The 13,600-nt window shown below is 44.6% G+C and overlaps 1 protein-coding gene across 2 annotated transcripts in view; it reads left to right on the top strand.

The window, feature by feature from the left end:
• The window catches only part of cntn1b (contactin 1b), a 661,974-nt gene that overhangs the window by 145,088 nt on the left and 503,286 nt on the right, over positions 1–13,600 (top strand). The window contains exon 1 of one of the 2 annotated variants that reach the window (XM_060839987.1): positions 2,648–2,684. The exons of the other annotated variant lie outside the window; for it this stretch is intronic. The gene's annotated coding sequence lies outside the window, so the exon portion shown is untranslated. Of the gene's footprint in view, positions 1–2,647; positions 2,685–13,600 lie in introns of those variants that run through there. 2 annotated transcript variants of the gene reach the window in all.

The following is a 13,600-nucleotide window of genomic DNA, read 5'->3' as shown; positions in this document are numbered from 1 at the left end:
AGAGGGTGGTACGTGTATGGAATGAGCTGCCAGAGGAAGTGGTGGAGGCTGGTACAATTGCAACATTTAAGTGGCATTTGGATGGGTATATGAATAGGAATGGTTTGGAGGGATATGGGCCGGGTGCTGGCAGGTGGGACTAGATTGGGTTGGGATATCTGGTCTGCATGGATGGGTTGGACCAAAGGGTCTGTTTCCGTACGTCTCTATGACTCTATGACTCTAAGTATCATTAGGCCGGGAATGTTGACTCTACTTCTCCACAGGTGTTATCAGACCTGCTGAGTTCTTTCAGCACTTTGTTTTTGTTGCACAACAATATATTTTGGTAAGCATGAGGCACAGTAGTTTAATATACAGGTATTGGACAGACTTTATTGACATACAGTAACGTTCCATGGTCTAGGATCTTTTGGCAAGACAGAGGAAGGTGTGAAAAGGTTGGTGGTGCTGCATGATTAATTAGAATCAATTGCTGCAATAAGGAGAGATGATATCTTGGAAAAGTCCTCAAACAAGGATTTGTGGATAGAACTTATCCGATATCCTTGAATGTGATATTTGAGGTGCTCTTCCAATTATTTTTAAAGGTTGTATGGTTCCCAGCCTCCACTCCCTTCCCAGGCAGTACATTCCAGATTTCCATTAAGGTGCTAATCACTCAAAGTAAGCTCTGTTGGATGAGGGCATGTCATTTGTACTTGCTCCACTTGGGACTCACAGGAGCACAGCAGAAATACTGCTGGGCTGTCCTCAACGTATCTCTGAAGATGTCAAACATCCCCCACCACCTCAGGAGACTGCCTTGTGATTGATCAATGTGGTGTTTGTGAAGTTATTGAATATGTTGAGAGAGTTTGGGAGCATGCGGCAGTATAGGGAGGCATTGGAGAGAGGGTAAAAACCACCAAACCACCCATTTATCCAACCCTTTAATCGGCTCCTGTATTGCAGAGCCCGCAGATTGTGCATTGGGCTTAATGGCCATCTCGGAAGCCAGTAAACTAAAATGGAAGCAAATCATCCCTGATCCTGAGGGAGTGCCTAAAAAGAGAAGGGTTACAAAACAGTGGAATGCCATTTAGCTTCTCGACCCTCCTCTGTCATTGAGACTCCATTAACCTCCATTAGCTCAGATTCCCTTACCTAACAAAACCCTATCGGTGTCCGCCTTGAGAGCTCCAATTGGCCTAGCTTGCGTAGCCTTTTTAATTGATTCATGTTAAACGATTCTACTTTAGTGTTAATGGTGCCAGTTCCTAAACAGCAGGTAGACAACAAAGATCAAGTACATCTAACGGCAGAAAAAAATCCCAGGTTGCATCAAAATATGAGTGTCCGATTAAGCATTTCTTAATCTTAGAGCGATAGTTTGGAGGGCAGTGGAAGGGAACGGGTAGTGGTGTGGGACTAGTTGGATAGCTCTTTCCAAGACATGATCAAACAGCCTGTATGGTGCTATTTATTGGTTTGAGGTATTGACTCAGCTTCTGCTGCACTGTGAGTCTGATTCTGACAAAGCAGCCTCTTTTGTTGAATGGATGTTGTTGGCTGGACCCTCCCTCCCCAGTTGTCAGCCTATTAATGATGACCCCCCCTGTCAGCTTGGGGCTGTTGACATACGAGGCACTCTGAACATGTAAAACGACAAGCCTTTCCCCTGCCAAGATGTATTTGCTTGTTTCCATCCCCTGCTTTGCCTGAAATACCAAAGTGCACTGACCTAAATTTGAAATAGACCCCACGAGAATGCAAAGGCACCCACTGCATGGTGAGAATGGGGGGGGGGGGGGGGAGGTGAGTGACACTGTTCAGAGTGCAGTGACACAGTGTGGACATCATCAGTGCTGGGTCATAATCAATCGTGACAAGTGTGGAGTCCTTGGTAGCTGAGGTTTTTTGTGTGTTAAGTGATTGTTACCATGCTGTTTGAACTTGGAAGGTCTGCAACAAGCTCTTTCTGATCAATGGCTGTCAGCAGCGTTACCTTTAATAGTGCACAGGGACCCCACTAGTAATGGGGGAGGACAACTCCCAAAGGGGTTAGTTGAATGCACCGACCTGAGATGAGCTGCCTGCAGGTCTGTCTTGGATTAATGTCAAACAGAAATGCTGCGGGGTGGAAAAAAAAATGATTAATCCAATCTAATTACTGACTTCCCTCATCTTGCATTCAACCTGCTCACCCTTTATGCATAGCCACCAAAATTGTTTGAGTAAGTAAGTGATCAATAGCCATTACACTGCGCCGCCTGGGAATAGAGGAAGTGCACGGATTTTGGTGGATAAATTATGCATTATCCTGCTCGGCTCAGTACCGCCCTGTGTAAAATGGTTCGGAGGGAGTGGGGTGAGCATTGGAGCTGAGGGGCGAGTGGCCTCAAGTGGGAGGGCTCGTTGGAGGGAAAGCTGAGCCTGGATCTGAGTGTTTCTCCCCCCCCCCCCCCGCCTTGCCCTGCCCTGTAGCTGGTGACTCCGTTAACGCTGAGAGCCCCGGCAGTGATCTGATGTCAGCCGCTGTACGCCCCCCACCGTTCTTCCACTTACTGCAAAGAAAGTGGGCTTCTCGAAGGCAGCCGTGCATTGTCAGCGGGAGCCGAGGAAGCACAGGCTGCGCTGCTGCTCTGTGTGTGTGTTTCAAAAAACACAACGGAGTGGATTGTTGCAGCCAGCATCCGCGGTAGGTACTGTCTCACCTTTTTTTATTTTTTGTTACATTGTGTCAAGCCCATTGGCGTTTTGCATGGAGTTTTACCGAGGTGGGGGTGCGATCCAGTGAGCTGGGGAATCCCTTTACCAAGTGTAAGGATGCAGCTCGCTTTAAACTAAAAGTGCCTCTCCGCTATTGACAGGACTGACGGGTGGCTGTAACAGCAATGCGCGGGGGCTTCATTACCCGGTGTTCACCGTGAGTGAGGTGGTCAGTCCTGGTGAATCTGACCCCCATTTGCAGGTTTCAGTCGCTGCATGACGACCCATTGGATCTCTGACCGTGTCTTTTGGCTTCGGCTGTTTTCGAACCAACCTGCTCGGAGATGTTACTGCACACCTTTGGAGCAGGTGGGTCTCGAACCCAGGACTCTTGGATCAGAGGTCGGGGCACTACCGCCTCACCCCCCCCCCCCCCTCCCCCCACCCTCGTGTTTGAAACTACTCCTGGCGTTTCTGCAGCTCTGTGCAAGTGGGTACTGCAGATGCTGGAGATCAGGTTAGGATGGTGCTGGAAAAGCACAGCAGGTCAGGCAGCATCCGAGGAGCAGGAATCATGAAGGGCTTTTTGCCCGAAACGTCGATTCTCCTGCTCCTCCGATGCTGCCTGACCTGCTGTGCTTTTCCAGCACCACACTAACCTTGACTCATTCCTGCAGCCCTTCCAAGGAGGCAGCTTTCTCTGAGCTCCCCCACCCACTTCAGGTCTCTCCTCCGGAAAGCAGCTCGTTCCAAAGCCTCCCTCCCACCACCTTACAGTCTGACCGTGTACACTCTGTGTGTGGGGGTGAGGTGCAAACCAGAATATAAAACCCGTTGCAAACTAGCCATCCGGGGAAGTGTGTCTCAGGTCAGAGCGCAGGTAAATGCTCAGCAAGCCACACTCTCTGTGGTACTCCCACTGAGAGACATCTCATTCTCATGGGCGGACGTTGCCTGAAAGTGGGTGAGACCTAGAGGTGTACCAATTTATTTAGCCTTGCTACTGACTCCGCAATTTTTTTTCAGTAGATCTTGCAGCATTAGTTTTGTTTAACCTCTTGGGGTTTGAACATTTAATGATTTATTGACCCAAGAAGTCCAATTCCGTTCTGGTTTCCGTCATGCTTTGGAGGAGAATTTGGAGATGAAATGTCAGCGAGCCATTTTTTCCTCCCTCTCATTCCGCTAGAAAGTTATTTCTGTACCTTTTATAATCAGCGCCCGAACCGTCCTTCCGTTGTATTCTCTGCCATCGGCAGCAGGGCGGACTGAATAGCAACGAACTGTTCACAAATTCTAATCACATTAGCGAGTGTTCACTCGGATCCAAGACCACTCTCCGCTATGAGCGCTTTTGTGAGGGATTTATTACACTTCGCATCGCGTTATCAAGCTGGCCGAGGTAAACCAACCAACAGCAGCTAACCTCATGATGCACAAAATCCCAAAGTCTCTCTCAGTATCATGCATGTTAGGTCAGAAATGATGTACCACGTGTGAACCTGGAGGGACTGGGGAATGGACTGAGGCTGGTCAAGTACAGTTCAGGTTGAACTAAGGTATTGTGAATGCATTTCGGTTCACAGTTGCTGAAATTTCAGAGCTTGCTTTTCCGAAATGTACAAAGGTGAGATCAAAGTGTACAAACTCTGTGATCACCATAAGACCATAAGGTATAGGAGTGGAAGTAAGGCCATTCGGCCCATGGAGTCCACTCCGCCATTCAATCATGGCTGATGGGCATTTCAACTCCACTTACCTGCATTCTCCCCGCAGCCCTTACTTCCTCGAGACATCAAGAATCTGTCAGTCTCTGCCTTGAAGACATTTAGCGTCCCGGCCTCCACTGCACAAATTCCACAGGCCCACCACTCTCTGGCTGAAGAAATGTCTGCGCATTTCTGTTCTGAATTGACCCCCTCTAATTTTAAGGCTGTGTCCACGGGTCCTAGTCTCCTCGCCTAACGGAAACAATTTCCTAGCGTCCACCTTTTCCGTGTATTATCTTGTAAGTTTCTATTAAGTCTCCCCTTAATCTTCTAAACTCCAATGAATACAATCACCCCACTTTGAGTCCTGATAAGTTTGTGACCATTATGTCTAGGGTTCCTGATGAAGGGCTTTTGTCCCAAAACGTGGATGCAGTCTGACCTGTTGTGCGTTTCCAGCACCGCTCTAATCTTGATGAGAGAACAGTATGCAGAAGCAGTGGCAACCACGTAGGGTGAGGATAAATGATTAATCCTAAAACAAGACTTGGATGGTCAGATCTGCTTTGGTTGACCTACTCCTCCTGATTTGCATTTTCTTGGCACTAATGTTTTGCAATAAACCTCTATGAAAGATGGGGATCACCTTTCCATGTCTGACACTTAGATGTACTGACTGGATGTGACTCGAACCTTTCACCTGGAGAAGGATGGAGTCCGTGACTAACGAATAGAGTTTGTAGCAGGTCAGGACACAATGGATTTGGGCTTCCCAGCGCTTAGTTGGAAGAAATTTCTGTTCACGCACTGCAGGATGTCAGACAGGCAGCTCACAAGTACAGGGCAAAAGTGTGGTCTGCGAATGCTGGAGATTAGAATCAAGAGTGTGGTGCTGGAAAAGCACAGCAGGTCAGGCAGCATCCGAGGAGCAGGAGAGTCGACATTTCGGGCAAAAGCCCCCTTTTTTTGAAGAGAAGGTTGATAATTTTAGATGAGGAAAAAAGGTTAATTATTTTTGTACACTACATATTTCAGAGATCTTTTACTTTTTTATGATTGTATGTTTTAAAATAAAAAATATCTTTGAGGGTATTATTTATGCTGAACATGCTGAATTCTAAGTTTTGTGTATGTGTCCAGGATAATTAAACTTTTAAATTTTATATCAGTTGGCTTAACAATAGTTAATACACTCTCTCTCTAGGTTCAAATGCCCCCAGCTACATGAACAGAAATGCTGATGTACGCTGTGTCAGATAAATCAATACGTCTGCAGACAGTGGTAGCAGTAGTAATCAGTTCAGAGTTAAAAGAAGTAATTAGATTACTTACAGTGTGGAAACAGGCCCTTCGGCCCAACAAGTCCACACTGACCCACCAAAGCACAACCCACCCAGACCCATTCCCCTACATTTACCCCTTCACCTAACACTACGGACAATTTAGCATGGCCAATTCACCTAACCTGCACATTTTTTTCGGATTGTAGGAGAAAACTGGAGCAAACCCAGGTAGACACGGGGAGAATGTGCAAACTCCACACAGAGAGTCGCCTGAGGTGGGAATTGAACCTGGATCTCTGGCACTATGAGGCAACAGTGCTAACCACTGTGCCACCATGCTGCCCATTAGGACTGAGCATGTGCACTTGAAGCACATCCCACCCAGACTCACCCTCCTAATCCCATTGTTAATCCATCTAGCCTGCACACAATGGGCAATTTAGCATGACCAATCCACCAAGTAATGTTTGTCATTTAGTATTTATGCAGTCATTTTCATCACCTCTGGACATTGCAAAATTGCTTTATAGACAGTGAAGTACCCCTTGAAGTACAGTTATTGTTGGAAGCTCCTAGGAATACCAAAAATTTAGCTGCAGGAAAGCTCTTTGAGAGAGAATTGGATTTTCAGAATCTTGACTTTTGTAAAAGACAGTAAAATCTGAAGGAAAGTGTAGGGTATTGATGAATTGAAGGACTGGGGAATTGCCATCTTCATCTTGACAGGTGAATATTGAGGAGGCAATAATTCCAATTTCCTTCATGACACTGAAGGATGGACAGAGTGTTCTGGTTCACTTTTGCATATTTAGATCATGTCAGAAATATCACTAACTTATAGTTGTCATGTCATGCACAAAAAGAGAGTTTAGCCAAGCAATGTGACCCTCAACTGCTGCAGAATCTTCTGTCCTTACCCCCTCTAAACTATGTGTGACTCCAGGCCCTCAGCAATTTGGAAGAGCACCATATGTTTCTGTGATTTGGGAAGCTCAGTCATCATAGCTTTTCTTCTTTGTCATTCACCATTCGTCATCCCCCTCCCCTCTACACAACCTAGATACACAAAGTTCTTCCTTCCAATGATCTGATTATTAATCTGATTTAAGTGGCCTGACTAGCACAGTGCAATGTTCACAAAATAAAAATTGAGCTGTAATGGATTGCACAGCTGAGAATACAATACTTCAGTATACAATGGTTCACTGGGAGAAAGTGAGCACTGCAGATGCTGGAGATCAGAGTCAGTCTGGTGCTGGGAAATCACAGCAGGTCAGGCAGCATCCAAGGAGCAGGAGAATCGACGATTTGAGCATTAGCTCTTCATCAGGAATGAGGGGATGGCCCAAGGGAGCTGAGAGATAAATGGAAGGGTGGGTGGGGCTGGGGGGAAGGTAGCTGGGAATGTGATAGGCAGATGGAAGGGGTTGAAAGTCATTGGTTAGAGAGGAGAGTGGAGTAGATAGATGGGAAGGAAGAAGGACCGGTCAGTAGGTCGGTGCTGAGTTGGAAGGTTGGATCTGGGATAAGGCGGGTGGTGGGGGTGTGGGAGGGGAAATGAGGAAACTGGTGAAATCCACATTGGTTCACTAATGCCCTTTGGAGACGGAAATCTTCTGGCCTTGCCCTTCTGACCTGTGTGCAACTCCAGAGCTTCAGCAATGTGGTTGACTCTTAACTGCCCTCTGGGCAAGTAGGGATGGACAGTAAATGCTGGCCTAGCCAGTGGTGCCTCCATTCCATGAGAAATAAAACAATAAACCTCCACCATTTGCAGTTACTTGGTTGCCTGAAGCAATGTTATTGCCGCTAACTGAAATTTGAAATGCATTCTCTGTTTTTATAATTAAATACTGCAATAACCAAAAAGCTTTAGATCAACAGTGCTGGTTTCTAGTTAGAAAATATGACAAACATGTGGAATAGCTCCAAAAGATCGTACAGGATCTTTCAAGGGAGAGTAGACCCATTCAGTGTTCCGGTCGATGTTGCACCATTTATTGAACATTAAAAGCTACATCTTTGTTTTGGCTGAACTTTTAGACATCATGAAATCCTGAAAAGGACATATGTTTTTACATGCCGTGTTTTAAGCTGCAAGCAATTGAGGGCAGCTTTTACATGTTGCACCAACCCCCCTTGCATGCTGCTGCTGCTGTCTTCAATATCCCCACTGCTGTCCTGCCCCATTTGTTCACTGGTCATTGCGTTAGTCACCAGACAGTAGCACATCCATCACCCCACTCCGACCTATGTTAAGCACTGCATAACTTAGCTGGGAGCCCTACCTACCTGGTGCCCCACTGAACAGGTGACCTACTTCTCTGACCCACCCCCTACTCACCTTGCCCCCTTATCTCCTAACTAGCTGCCACCTGAAACCCACTCTTGCCTTCCCTTCTTACCTGTTCACAGCAGTAAAGTATTTGGCAGTGTTGTTGGGCATTGACATCTCTGAAAATGGCACTACCAAAGGGGTGTTTGACACCCCAACTACCCCAGGCTAAAGGGGATCCCTCTTCATTTAAACTGTGCTCCACATTTTTGAATTCCCAGATAGAAATATGGTGCTCGGTTCTCTCAGCAAAACAAAAGAAAATCGCAGTGGAGTGGCACTCTGTCTGATTTCTATAGCTTGGAATATCCTGTTCTGTGCTACGCTTCTGTTCAGTGCAGTCATCGCTGGATAACCGCCACACTGTTATTGCCTGGATTCTGGTTTCAATTTTAGAATTGCCAGATTGCCTGTTTTAAGTGGGTGCTCTGGCATGTTTTGAAATGAGAACCATCCAGAGAAAATGTTTGCAATATATTTTTACCCTTTTAGTTCTGTAACTCCTATGACATGATCTTGTGTGTGTTTTTTATGGCCATAAACTGTAGGAGCAGGTGTAGGCCATTCAGTCCATTGATTCTGTTGTGCCATGGCTGATTGGATAATCCTTAACACCACTTCTTGCATTTCCCCCACAATCCTTGGTTCCCTTAATGATTAAAAATCTGTCAATCTCAATCTTAAATAGACTTAATCATCCAGCCTCGACAGCCCTTTGTGGTCAAGAACTCCACAGATTCACTGCTTTCTGAGAGAAGAAATTCCACGTCATCTGTCTTAAATGCAGCCCCTTACTCAGTTATTATGCCCTCTGGTGCTACACTCTCTCAAAGGAGAGCAGCCTTTCCACGTCTATCCTATCAAGCTCCTTAAGAATCAAGATTTGGAGATGCTGGTGTTGGACTGGGGTGTACAAAGTTAAAAACCTTGTTTTAAAAGTTGCATTTTCAGGCTAGCTGTAACAATGGGTGTTAGCTAGACAATATGTTGAAGGTGTTAGCCCCTGTGTTCTCTGTTCTCCATGATGCTTAGTTTGATTCTAATCTAAAAAGTGAGATAAGAGTTTTACATGAATTCATGCAGTTTTTGAGCAAAGTACAATGTAACTCTGCAAGTACAAATTCACCTCACTAAATAAATATATATGTATGCATGTGGGTCTCTGTGCGTGTGTGTGTGTGTCTGTCTGGGTTGGGGGTTGAGTGTGAGAGAGTGTATATGTGTGTGTAGTGAGTGTAAAGTGTCTTAAGTCTGTGAGGGGGTGCATGTGTGGGAGTGTGTGTGTGTGTGTCTGGGTTGGGGGGTCGTGACTGTCTGTAAGGGAGAATGTATATGTGTGTGCATGAGTGTAGAGTGGTCTAAGTCTCTGAGAGGATGCCTGTGGGAATGTGTATTTGTAAGGGTGTGTGTGAGTGTCTGTGTGCGTGTTTGTGTATATGTGTGTCCGTGTGTATGTGTGTGTATGAGTGCCTGTGTGTGAGTGTAGGACTCCTATACACTCACATACAGGCACTCCTATACACCCATTGTTACAGCTAATCTGAGAATGCAACTTTTAAAAAAGATTAAAAATCACACAATACCAGGTTATAGTCCAACAGGTTTAATTGGAAGCACACTAGCTTTCGAAGCGACGTTCCTTCATCAGGTGATTGTCCACATCCCAGTCCAACACCGGCATCTCCAAATCTTTTAAAAAAGCTTTTGTGATTTACACATGAAAGAAGTGAAACTATCATGGTATTCAAACAGATGAAAGACACAACAGACAATCAAGGTATTTTTCAATGGATAATTTCAGTTACATCATACTGAAAATTTTTGTTATAAATTTTGTGCCTTAGAATTGTGCCCTCCACAATCACCTTGTGAGAAACGAAGCTCAGTCACTTCAATAATTTCAGTCTGAGACAAGATCTGAATCAGTAGTATCATTTATTTCACTCTTGCAAGAAGGTGTGGTGTCCACTGTCCACAAGGCAGGGACACACACACTGAATTCAACTACACAACATTTATGTAATTTGGTTCCTATTCTTTCATCCCATTGCTCCTCCCCTGTTTAGCTCTCTAAGACCACGCCCATTACTCTTATTTATCTCTTGTCTTATCCGGCCTTGCCTGTGACAAAATGCTTATTTCTGGCCTCAAGGCCATTTGACCACATCCTGCTGTGGCCCATTGTTAGGTACATCCTCCTTCACTACCATTTGTTTCTCTCACTTGTTATGATCTTATGACCTCATGACTTCTTGATTGTGATTTGTTCTTGTTTTTGCAGAAGCGGGAAATAGATGCTTATAACTATTGTTTGTACAGACATATCTAGCTTAACCCCCCTCCCCTCACAGCACCTTATCTATTTGTCTGTAACATCTCCATTGTTTGCAGGCACATTTTATTCTTGTATACACATTTTAGCTAATACAAAAACAGTTATGTATTTCCTTCAAATAGTTTTCATTCTTGTTGACTCAGCTCTTGGCTGAAACAATTATACACTGGTGTGAGTTCATTTACCTTGCATAAGTAATTATTATTGCAGAAATAACACTAATTTACCTATATCCCACAACCTGATGAAGGAGCGGCACTCCGAAAGCTAGTGTGCTTCTAATTAAACCTGTTGGACTATAACCTGGTGTTGTGTGATTGTTAACCTTAAGAATCAAAGGTGTTTCAGTAAAGTTGCCCCTCATTCTTCTATATCTCAATGAATGCATCTCCTCCTTGTCTTATTAAGAGAGTCCCTCTCTAGCTGGTATCAGCCACTAAATTCTCTGGACTGCCTCTACTGCCAATATACCGTTAGTTAGATAAAGGGCCCCAAACTGTTCACAGTACTCCAGCTGTGGTCTGACGATAGCAAAACCTCCCAATTCTTACACTCTATTCCCTTTCCCAAAATAACGAGAGACATTGAATTTTTGGTGTTTTATGTATTCATTCATGGGATGTGGACAATGCCCACTGTTGCAGCATCATACATTTGAAGGTTGCATACCGCCCAGTGATTCTGACTACAAATGGGATCTATGTTGATGTCAATGGTGCCTACTTCTGTAAGGGAAGGCTGGGAAGAGTGCAGCTTGTGGAGGGACATAGGCATATTTCCTACTGGAAGTGGATACTGCGGTGTACAGAAGGATTCAGTCATTCAGGATGGATTAAGCGTTCTTTTTGTTGTCGTTAAATCTGCTTACCACTTTAATGAGTTGTCTGTGCAGCTATTATAGATCATGGAACTATTGACTTGACCCTCATTATTGTTGTCATGGAGTGTGTGATTTGTTATAGCTCTTCGACTCCTATTGCCTTTACCTCTGAGCTAGTGTCAGCTCTTCATTTTTTTTTGTGCACAATGGAAGCCCAATTTCTAGAATTTCTACGTACTGAGAGCTACCTTGACATCAGTTGAAGAATAATCCAAACACAGACTCCAGATCCATATTTACTAGCAGCCACTGTTGCAACCTCAGCTGACCAGTCACTGCACAACCACAAAGTCTGGGTGATGGACTCTTTGTTCAAAGTGATGCAGATAATTATATAATTGTTCCATGGTGCCAAACTGGTTGTGCCTGGTTACACTCTGAATGTTTTAACTTTAAACATTAAACATGGATCTAAATTAGTGACAATTACCTTAATTGGTTCTTGTAGTGTTGAGAAATGTAATACCAAAGTCTCCTTTGAGACTTGAGTGTATTTGTTTTGGTTGTAATTAAACCTGCTTGTGTCTTTAATGAATTGTTTGTGTGGCCATCATAGATCATGGAGGAACTGATTAGTGTCTCATTATTTTTGTTCAAAGTGCATTTTTTATATTTTAAAAAAAAGGAAAGTGCAGGAGTTTGAGAGAAAAAGCAGTGCTTGTCATTAGTTATATGAAAAATTGGAGATATAATTCCAGTGACTGAACATATGCGGGTATTGAGTTTTGAGAAGATTTGTAGTTCGGGTTGAGGTTCTGGGTGTAGGTTTGCTTTCTGAACTGGAAGGTTACACTTAGAAGTGAGGAAGTTGTTGATTGAGGTATCCTGCTCCTCCAGACGTTCTGCAACAGCCATGTCTCACCACCAGGTGCCATACTTTCAAATATATTGAATATACCTGATAGACATGGACTATCAACAATTCTTGGTACCTGAATGTAATTATGGTAGCTGCAAAGAAGAGTAGAAATTGGCATCTAAGAAAACAGAGCAATAAACACAATGGGGTTTAAAGATCTATGGACACCAGCAGAGCATAGGTGCATTGGAACCCAGGGTTATTGTGGTTCTGCTCGCCGAGCTGGAAGTTTTTGCTGCAAACGTTTCGTTCCCTGGCTAGGGAACATCATCAGTGCTGTTGGAGCCTCGTGTGAAGCGCTGCTTTGATGTTTCTTCCGGTATTTATAGTGGTTTGTTCTTGCTGCTTCCGGGTGTCAGTTTCAGCTGCAGTGATTTGTATGTGGGGTCCAGGTCGATGTGTCTGTTGATGGATGTTCTTGCCGTTTCCGGGTGTCAGTTTCAGCTGTAGTGGTTTGTATATGGTGTCCAGGTCAATGTGTCTGTTGATGGAGTTTGGGGATGAATGCCATGCTTCTAAGAATTCTCTGGCTGTTCTCTGTCTGGCTTGTCCTATGATAGTGGTGTTTTCCCAGTCAAATTCATGTTGCTGGTTGTCTGAGTGTATGGCTACTAGAGATAGCTGGTCGTGTCATTTTGTGGCTAGCTGATGTTCATGGATGCGGATTGTTAGCTGTCTTCCTGTTTGTCCTATATAGTGTTTAGTGCAGTCCTTGCATGGTATTTTGTAAACTACGTTAGTTTGGCTCATGCTGGGTATTGGGTCCTTTGTTCTAGTGAGTTGTTGTCTGAGCGTGGATGTTGGCTTGTGTGCTGTTATGAGTCCTAAGGGTCGCAGTAGTCTGGCTGTCAGTTCTGAGACGCTCCTGACGTATGGTAGAGTGGCTAGTCCTTTTGGTTGTGGCATGTCCTCGTTCCTCGGTCTATCTCTTAGGCATCTGGTGATAAAGTTGCATGGGTATCCGTTTTTGGCGAATACATTGTATAGACGTTCCTCTTCCTCTTTTCGCAGTTCTGGTGTACTGCAGTGTGTTGTGGCCCTTTTGAATAGTGTCCTGATGCAGCTTCGTTTGTGTGTGTTGGGGTGGTTACTTTCATAGTTTAAGACTTGGTCTGTGTGTGTTGGTTTCCTGTGTACCCTTGTGGTGAATTCTCCATTGGGTATTCTCTCTACTAGTAGAGAGAATTCTCCGTTGGGTGTTAGTAGAGAGAACACCCAACGGAGAATTCACCACAAGGGTACACAGGAAACCAACACACACAGACCAAGTCTTAAACTATGAAAGTAACCACCCCAACACACACAAACGAAGCTGCATCAGGACACTATTCAAAAGGGCCACAACACACTGCAGTACACCAGAACTGCGAAAAGAGGAAGAGGAACGTCTATACAATGTATTCGCCAAAAACGGATACCCACGCAACTTTATCACCAGATGCCTAAGAGATAGACCGAGGAACGAGGACATGCCACAACCAAAAGGACTAGCCACTCTACCATACGTC

Source organism: Hemiscyllium ocellatum, chromosome 19 (genome assembly GCF_020745735.1).
Source record: "Hemiscyllium ocellatum isolate sHemOce1 chromosome 19, sHemOce1.pat.X.cur, whole genome shotgun sequence".
NCBI lineage: Eukaryota > Metazoa > Chordata > Chondrichthyes > Orectolobiformes > Hemiscylliidae > Hemiscyllium > Hemiscyllium ocellatum.
This window is presented reverse-complemented; position numbering and strand designations above follow the sequence as displayed.